We start from the raw sequence: 7,725 nt of genomic DNA on the forward strand, positions 1-7,725 counted from the left end.
AGCTTTCAGTTTTTCTCCATTGAGAATGATATTTGCGGTGGGTTTTTCATAGATGGCTTTGATAATATTGAGGTATGTGCCCTCTACCCCTACACTTTGAAGAGTTTTGATCAGGAAGGGATGCTGTACTTTGTCAAATGCTTTTTCAGCATCTATGGAGAGTATCATATGGTTCTTGTTCTTTCTTTTATTAATGTGTTGTATCACATTGATTGATTTGCAGATGTTGAACCAGCCTTGCAGCCCTGGAATAAATCCCACTTAGTCGTGGTGAATAATCCTTTTAATGTACTGTTGAATCCTATTGGCTAGTATTTTGGTGAGAATTTTTGCATCTGTGTTCATCAAGGATATTGGTCTGTAGTTCTCTTTTTTGATGGGATCCTTGTCTGGTTTTGGGATCAAGGTGATGCTGGCCTCATCAAATGAGTTTGGAAGTTTTCCTTCCATTTCTATTTTTTGGAACAGTTTCAGGAGAAAAGGAATTAGTTCTTCTTTAAATGTTTGGTAGAATTCCCCCGGGAAGCCATCTGGCCCTGGGCTTTTGTTTGTTTGGAGATTTTTGATGACTGTTTCAATCTCCTTACTGGTTATGGGTCTGTTCATGCTTTCTATTTCTTCCTGGTTCAGTTGTGGTAGTTTATATGTCTCTAGGAATGCATCCATTTCTTCCAGATTGTCAAATTTGTTGGCGTAGAGTTGCTCATAGGATGTTCTTATAATTGTCTGTATTTCTTTGGTGTTCGTTGTGATCTCTCCTCTTTCATTCATGATTTTATTTATTTGGGTACTCTCTTTTCTTTTTGATAAGTCTGGCCAGGGGTTTATCAATCTTATTAATTCTTTCAAAGAACCAGCTCCTAGTTTCATTGATTTGTTCTATTGTTTGTTTGGTTTCTATTTCATTGATTTCTGCTCTGATCTTTATGATTTCTCTTCTCCTGCTGGGTTTAGGGTTTCTTTCTTGTTCTTTCTCCAGTTCCTTTAGGTGTAGGGTTAGGTGTGTACCTGAGACCTTTCTTGTTTCTTGTGAAAGGCTTGTACCACTCTATATTTTCCTCTCAGGACTGCCTTTGTTGTGTCCCACAGATTCTGAACCGTTGTGTTTTCATTATCATTTATTTCCATAAATTTTTTCAATTCTTCTTTAATTTCCTGGTTGACCCATTCATTCTTTAGAAGGATGCTGTTTAGTCTCCATGTATTTGGGTTCTTTCCAAATTTCCTCTTGTGATTGAGTTCTAGCTTCAGAGCATTGTGGTCTGAAAATATGCAGGGAATGATTCCAATCTTTTGATAAAGGTTGAGACCTGATATAGGACCAAGAATGTGATCTATTCTGGAGAATGTTCCATGTGCACTAGAGAAGAATGTGTATTCTGTTGCTTTGGGATGAAAAGTTCTGAATATATCTGTGATGTCCATCTGGTCCAGTGTGTCATTTAAGGCCTTTATTTCCTTGTTGATCTTTTGCTTGGATGATCTGTCCATTTCAGTGAGGGGAGTGTTAAAGTCCCCTACTATTATTGTATTATTGTCGATATGTTTCTTTGATTTTGTTATTAATTGGTTTATATAGTTGGCTCCTCCCACGTTAGGGGCATAGATATTTAAAATTGTTAGATCTTCTTGTTGGTTGTTCCTTTGAGTGTGATATAGTGTCCTTCCTCTTCTTTTATTATAGTCTTTGGCTTAAAATCTAATTGATCTGATATAAGGATTGCCACTCCTGCTTTCTTCTGATGTCCATTAGCATGGTAAATTCTTTTCCACCCCCTCACTTTAAACCTGGAGGTGTCTTCGGGTTTAAGATGAGTTTCTTGTAGGCAACATATAGATGGGTTTTGTTTGTTTATCCATTCTGATACCCTGTGTCTTTTGATTGGGGCATTTAGCCCATTAACATTCAGAGTAACTATTGAGAGATATGAATTTAGTGCTATTGTATTGCCTATAAGGTGACTGTTATTGTATATTGTCTCTGTTTCTTTCTGATCTACTTCTTTTAGGGTCTCTCTTTGCTTAGAGGACCCCTTTCAATATTTCCTGTAGAGCTGGTTTGGTATTTGCAAATTCTTTCAGTTTTTGTTTGTCCTGGAAGCTTTTAATCTCTCCTTCTATTTTCAATGATAGCCTAGCTGGATATAGTATTCTTGGCTGCATGTTTTTCTCGTTTAGTGCTCTGAATATATCATGCCAGCTCTTTCTGGCCTGCCAGGTCTCTGTGGATAAGTCTGCTGCCAATCTAATATTTTTACCATTGTACGTTACAGACTTCTTTTCCCGGGCTGCTTTCAGGATCTCTTTGTCACTAGGACTTGTAAATTTTACTATTAGGTGACGGGGTGTGGACCTATTCTTATTGATTTTGAGGGGGGTTCTCTGAACCTCCTGAATTTTGATGCTTGTTCCCTTTGCCATATTGGGGAAATTCTCTCCAATAATTCTCTCCAATATACCTTCTGCTCCCCTCTCTGTTTCCTCTTCTTCTGGAATTCCAATTATTCTAATGTTGTTTCATCTTATGGTGTCACTTATCTCTCGAATTCTCCCCTCGTGGTCCAGTAGCTGTTTGTCCCTCTTTTGCTCAGCTTCTTTATTCTCTGTCATTTGGTCTTCTATATCGCTAATTCTTTCTTCTGCTTCATTTATCCTAGGAGTGAGAGCCTCCATTTTTGATTGCACCTCATTAATAGCTTTTTTGATTTCAACTTGGTTAGATTTTAGTTCTTTTATTTCTCCAGAAAGGGCTTTTATATCTCCTGAGAGGGTTTCTCTAATATCTTCCATGCCTTTTTCTAGCCCGGCTAGAACCTTAAGAATCGTCATTCTGAACTCTGGATCTGACATATTACCAATGTCTGTATTGATTAGGTCCCTAGCCTTTAGTATTGCCTCTTGTTCTTTGTTTTTGTGGTGAATTTTTAAGCCTTGTCATTTTGTCCAGATAAGAGTATATAAAGGAGCAAGTAAAATACTGAAAGGGTGCCAACAACCCCAGGAAAATATATTTTAGCCAAATCAGAAGAGATCCCAAATCGTGGGGGGGGGGGGGGAGAAAGGGGATAAAAAGAGGTTCAGAAAGAAAAAAAAATTAAAAAAAGAAAACCAATAAAGAAAAAGTATAAAAAGGAAGAAAATATATATATATGTATTAGATAAACTAGTTAAAAAACGTTAAAAAAGAAAAGGGTAAAAGTTAAAATAATTTAGCAGCAGAAGAAAAAAAAATTGAAAAAGAAAAGAAACAAAAAGTTAATTTCACTGCAAGGCTAAAGAATCATGAGGAGAAAGCCATGAGTTCTGTGCTTTGCTTTCTCCTCCTCTGGAATTCCGCCTCTCTCCTTGGTATTGAAACTACACTCCTTGGTAGGTGAACTTGGTCCTGGCTGGGTTTCTTGCTGATCTTCTGGGGGAGGGACCTGTTGTAGCGATTCTCAAGCATCTTTGCCCCAGGCAGAGTTGCACCGCCCTTACCTGGGGCCGGGCTGAGTAATCCGCTTGGGTTTGCTTTCGGGAGCTTTTGTTCCCTGAGCGCTTTCCGTAGAGTTCCAGAGGGCGGGAATGAAGATGGCGGCCTCCCGGTCTCCGGCCCGGAGGAGCCGAGAGCCCGGGGCCCCACTCCTCAGTGCGCCCCCAGAGAACAGCGCCCAATGACTCCCGCCACCCTGGCCTCCGGCCGCGCTCCGAGCTGACCGAGCCTGCGACCGGTTCAAGGTAACCCCGAGCTGAGAGTCACTCCTCAGCTTTGTCTCTGTAGCCGGCTTCCCCGTTCTAATACCTGTGAGGTCTGCGACACTCAGACACCCCCGATCCTTCTGTGACCCTGCGGGACCTGAGGCCACGCTGACCCCGCATGGGCTTCACCCCGGTTAAGCCTCTGGAGCGATGTCCCTCAGCGGAACAGACTTTTAAAAGTCCAGATTTTGTGCTCCGTTGCTCCGCCACTCGCCGGGAGCCAGCCCCTCTCCCCGCGGTCTATCTTCCCGTCGCTTTGGATTCACTTCTCCGCCAGTCCTACCTTGCAGAAGATGGTTGATTTTCTGTTTCTAGAGTTGCTGTTCTTCTTCTCTTCGATCTCCCGTTGGATTTGTAGGTGTTTGTAATCTTTAGATAAGCTATCTAGCTGATCTCCCGCTACCTGAAGTAGTCTCAGCCTGCTACTTCTCTGCCATCTTGACTCCTCCTCATTTGAGTATATTTTAAATTTTTTTCTCACATTTCCTTTTGATACATATATCATTTAGAATTATATTTACAGCTATCTTTCTGTCTCTGATTTCTAGTTAATTTAATTGCATTGCTATGTGAAGTCCTACCTTGCATGATTTCCAGTTTTTGTGATTTTTAGGGATTTTTGGGGAGCCAAGAATGTGAATGTTACATCTGAGTATGAAAAGAATGTGTATTCTATTATCAGGGGATGTATTCTACCCATGTAAATTAGATCAATTTGATTGATAATATTCTTAAGATCAACTATAACTTAATAAAAAATCAACTATACCTTAGTGATTTTTTTTGCCTGCTTGATCTATCGGTCTTTAAGCACTTCCCCCTTTCCTTCTGGGTAACCTGATAAGAAAGCCTGGATACTTTCTCATTTGTCACCTTGGGAGATTAAAACATACAAGCTCCTGACCATGTGTAGGAACCCCCACCCCACCCACACGCACCCTGACACACTTCCTAGCCACAATGAAAATTCTGAGTCAGCCTCCTTTCTTTTCTCTCTCAAGCAAATTTTGAAATGAGGCTATCCCCAAATAGCCCCATATGTAAGTAATAAATCTTTACACTAACTGTTTAGAAGCCACTAAGCATGGTGTGTGGCATAGCTCCACTTCTTTCTGGCAAACTTGGGCTTGAGTTTTGCTGCACTCACCTACTTTTGTTGAGTTCTATAGGAAGTTTATTATATAATTATCTGACCTAAGTCAGAATTTTCAATATTTGGTTTTGGAAGGAGACTCATTCATGCTTGGGGCCCTCCTTAGTGGCCCTGGGTTAAGTATCTCAACCTGGAAATATGCGGGTATTTAAAATAAAACTGGTTGACAATAAGTTTAGGAGAAAGAGTTTCACCTATTACCAATTCATTTTATGTCTCAGACAAGTTTTGACCTCTGTTCCGTATGAAGGCTATGCAAGATATGGGCACATCAGTTGGTCACTCGTGAAAAAGTAGTCACTAATGAATTTTTAAAAATAGAGAAAAAGGAAAAAAAATGCATTCATTACCTGAAATGCTGAAGTCTATTCATCTAAAAGCACAGGACTCACTAGGACTACACTTCTGCTGCTGATATTTATGTTTCTGTTACAACAAAGATCTTGATCCTCAAGATTATAGAGGAAAGCACTCATGTTACCCCTGTGACACAGTGAAGTGGTTGAGTCAAATCCAACATAAGCCCAGCTTTAATTCAATAAAGGAACCATTGCCATGGGGGAGGCTATAAACTCTGGAGATGTTATTTTGAGGTTCTCTGGAGGAATAAGCTTATGTATATGAGCAAGGGAGAGAGGAATTTGTCTGAAGTATATCCATTAACAACAATTTAAAAATAGAAAAGAAGAATAAACCTGGGTACAGGATAGAAACCTGGGTACAGAAAACTGAAACAGAGGTCCACAATTTGACCCAGTCCAAAATTTATTAAATAATTTTATATAATAAAAGATAAAAGGCTACTGATTGAAGTTTGTGTCTCAACAAATTTGTGTGTGTGTGTGTGTGTGTGTGTGTGTGTGTGTTTTATTTTTAAATATGGAATGTTTGATAAATTTGTATTCATCCTTGCACAGGGGCCATACTAATCTCTGTATCTATCCAATTTTAGTATATTCTGTCAAAGCAAGCACTCAACAACTTTGGATCTGAATTAACTTTAATATGTCAAAATGTACCCACTGGTAAATTTTCATGGTTTTAATCTTCATGGTCTGAGGTTCAAATTAAAGATATACTTGGGGATTCTAAATATTAAGCAAGGTACTTCTTATAATCTTAAAAGACTTAAAAATATAAAATAGAGTACAAATAGGGGTGTCTCTGTTTGACCATCAGAACTATTGTGTTGCTTAAATTCTGCACTACTGTATAATGCATTACACTGAAATACATCAGAGTGGGTATTACTATAACCCAATGAGTAATAAGTTAAAATTAAATTGGTCTTTGGAATTTTCAAGTCGTGTTGATAAAATAAGACCTCATAGATCTTCCCCCAGTTAATAAGTTATGACCCAATGTAAATTAAAACAGATTTCAAACATTAAAACCAACCATTCAAGACTTTTTTGCTTCTTCACTCAGACCAATTTGGCCTGTTTTTAAATTGAGAAAGAAAAAGTGGTGCCCCATAATAGACTACTGTAATAATGCTGTGGCCCCCATTGAAATCCTTATACACATTATCATTGGAGTTACTGACTTTATGAACTTCGTTAAATCTGTAAGCATTATTTGGTAAATCAAGGATTGTGCCGTACTTGCCATCATTGAGAAACAGCTGTTGATCCTGTCAATGCCCACAACATTAAAACAATCCAACAACTTTTCCACAGTTTCAGGTTCTGAAAACAACCTGTCCCTCACTTCCAAATTTTATTTAAGTCCTTATATGTTTTTACTTGTAAATAAGTCCTCCTTGACTAGAGACTCTACAACAAAAGTCTTTAGAATCTGTCAAAACTGCAATACAGCAGTCATTCCCACTAGTGCCATCTCCTCAACAAAAGACTCCTTCACTGAGGAGGCTTTAGCAACCTCCTCTCTGGAACACCCATGATAGCCATAAGTTAACTATGAGCTTCTGATACAAGAAACTGCTGTGTCATTAGTGTGAAGTCGTTGACAACAAACTGCTCTTCTCAATATAGAGGCTTTCATAGACCAAGAGGCAGTAATCCTCTGTACCCAGCTAGCTATTGTGCCTTTGGTCATCAAAGGAGCATGCCTATAGCTCAAAATGGTCACCAAGGCCTGCTTATGAAGGATAGAGACAAATTTGGGCCTTCTAAATTTGGGGATCTCTTCCCTGTCCTCAGTACCTTGCCACACACCACACTCTAGAAGGTAGTCACCTTTCTTCCAGATTCCTTGGAATCTGGAAAGTCCCCTGAGAGCAACTGAATGAACAGCAATGGGAGTTCATACAATTTATAGATGGCTGCAAAGTACTACTTGAATAATTTTATAGATTCATGGGCAAGTAGTAATGTTCTAGATGCCTGGTCTGGCCAATGGCAGCGATAACTATCACCCCATTTGGGGTAAAGAGTTCTGGGAATCTGTTACCTAACAGACAACCACAATATAAGTTAATATATTAAACAGTAATCTACATGCACTAAAGTCATGATACAAGACCTTCAAGACACTCCATATGGCCCTCAGAGCTCCAGACATCAGTGATAGTGACCAAATCACTCACTTCTCAAAATACAGATGCTGAACTTGAACAAGATATTCAATGTAATTTTCACCTCTTTTACCTTATTTACATTACAGAACTTAAACTCCTTGTTCTCTGTAGGTTAGGTGATTTTATTCCCTTTTCTTCTTTCAAGGTCATCTTTTTTTGTTGTTGTTGTTTTCTGTAGTTTTAATATAATTCACTTAGGTTTTTTAAATTTGGTATTCCTACTGTTCAATGTCCCCTGATTTTCTTGGGTTTGTGGTTTTGTGCCTGTCATTAAATTGAAAACTTCTCTTTTATT

General features: G+C 38.9%; 1 pseudogene; it reads right to left on the minus strand.

The window, feature by feature from the left end:
* Positions 1-5,764: 5,764 nt before the first annotated feature.
* Positions 5,765-5,862, minus strand: LOC125099517 (uncharacterized; annotated as a pseudogene).
* Positions 5,863-7,725: the final 1,863 nt, after the last annotated feature.

The sequence above is a fragment of the Lutra lutra genome, chromosome 4 (genome assembly GCF_902655055.1).
Source record: "Lutra lutra chromosome 4, mLutLut1.2, whole genome shotgun sequence".
Taxonomy (NCBI): domain Eukaryota; kingdom Metazoa; phylum Chordata; class Mammalia; order Carnivora; family Mustelidae; genus Lutra; species Lutra lutra.